The sequence below is a fragment of the Crinia signifera genome, chromosome 1, assembly GCF_055691185.1.
Source record: "Crinia signifera chromosome 1, ASM5569118v1, whole genome shotgun sequence".
Taxonomy (NCBI): Eukaryota; Metazoa; Chordata; class Amphibia; order Anura; family Myobatrachidae; genus Crinia; species Crinia signifera.
The window spans coordinates 67,969,445-67,971,378 of NC_139217.1; the positions used below are offsets into that span (position 1 = coordinate 67,969,445).

Below are 1,934 nucleotides of genomic sequence, written 5' to 3' on the forward strand. Positions count from 1 at the left end.
GGCTTGTCGTGCAAATACTGACTTGCCAATAATTGATTGGGGAGCAAAGTGTACCTATAAGCATGTGTGGGTTATGTATATTAATGCACTTAGTGCTAAGCCAAAATAAGCTATATGCTGGGGGGGCATCTACCATATATAGGGTGAACTGGGTAATGAGGTGGAATGGGCCTATCATGAAGATAAAGACAAATTACAAAGAAAATTTACAAAGAAAATTTACAAAGAAAAATTACTATTACACTGGAGAGAATGCCTACAATGGGAGGGTTGATGGTGATGATTATCATACTGTTTATGAGATATAGATGATAATAAAATTAAAATAATAATAATGAAGATAATAAGGATGATAAAAAGTTATGTAATATAAGATGAAAACAACAAACATGATAAAAATAATAATAATAATAATAAATATAAGAGAAAATATGGAATGATAATAATAAAAAAATTATTAGTATATAGAGGAAAACTTGGATTAGGAATAAGGGTAATGATGAATATGAAATGACGAACAGTGGATATAAGGGGAAATACATACATTGAATGAAAGGGGAATAGTTGTTGTGATGGGGTTGGTGAAAAAATATATATATATATATATATATATATATATATATATACATGGATATATACATATGAAGGAGAAATGCTTTGAAAAAAATAATTCTTTGAAAAAAATATAAATTAATGGACAAATATTTGAGAATATTATAAAGAATATCTAAGGGCATAATCAGGGTAGGCGGTAATGGGTGTTGTTGGTAGGATTATGCATGCCTAAGAGATGGGCTAAAGTGAAATGAAAGAAGCGAGATTATTTACAGAAATGCACTGTAATTAATGCCTTCATTTAGTCCTGTGGGTGCCAAAGATCCCAGATGAAAGATCCACCAGCTCTCTTTACGTAACAATGCTTGGTTGATGTCACCACCTCTTCTCCCGAGATGGATTTGTTCGAGGCCACAGAATTTTAAATCTTTGGTATTGGTAGAATGTTTTTTGAGAAAATGGCGTGCTATTGAAGTGAGGCTCTTCATTTTCGAATGATCACTGGCTGCATTCCTAACATTGCCCAGATGTTCAAGAATTCGTTGCTTAAGAGGCCTGGAAGTCATTCCAACGTAACGAAGTTGGCATGGGCAGGTGATGCTATATATCACATTCTGGGTTTTACAGTTGTAGTGTAGTGTAGTGTAGTGTTACTAATACTACTCTCATTTTCATTTTCCTTCCCTTTTTCCCCTCTGTCTCCTATTTCACTCACTTACGTCTATAAATCTATTCCTCAGGGAAGGGGTGGACGTTACTCGCCTCTCTCATCCACCATTAGATACTATCAGTATATGGTGGACAGCAGAAGGTGAGACACGCCGGAGACACCTACCCACTTCCTATTGGTCTATCTAGTTCCATGCTCTCTCATCAGTTGTGTCATACCACAAATCTCCCTGCAATACAGGCAGGTAACAGGGTGACGTCCTGGTGGCACCTTTGAAAGCAGAAGCATTCTACATCTCCTTGGGTATCAACACAGGTGCCCTCTCACTTGGTAAACTTACTACCATACATCACTGGATCGCCTGATCCCGTACCGATTTCAGCAGCTAAGCAGTGATTGGCCGGCTTAGTACTGGTGGGGGGGACCCACTGGGAATATCCGGTGTAGTAATACTACGGAATAGCAGAAGCACCCAGTGTCTGACCCAAGCTTATAAATTTATAATTCTATACCTCTCCTCTTCTTCCACAGTGGTACTCCACCTCAATTTATTTCACTGTACCTTTTACCTATCTCATAGACGGAGGCTGCGCATATCTATATTTGCATATATATTATTTGTACTTTGTGTCAAGCGTCCATAATAGACCACTCTGTCGAACCTTACACATGTTTAAATTGTATTCTTTATTGTCATAAGTGACTTTGG

General features: G+C 37.2%; 1 pseudogene; it reads left to right on the forward strand.

The window, feature by feature from the left end:
- The first annotated feature begins 1,559 nt into the window (after positions 1–1,559).
- On the forward strand, positions 1,560–1,678 carry LOC146039899 (5S ribosomal RNA; annotated as a pseudogene).
- The last annotated feature ends 256 nt before the right edge of the window (positions 1,679–1,934 follow it).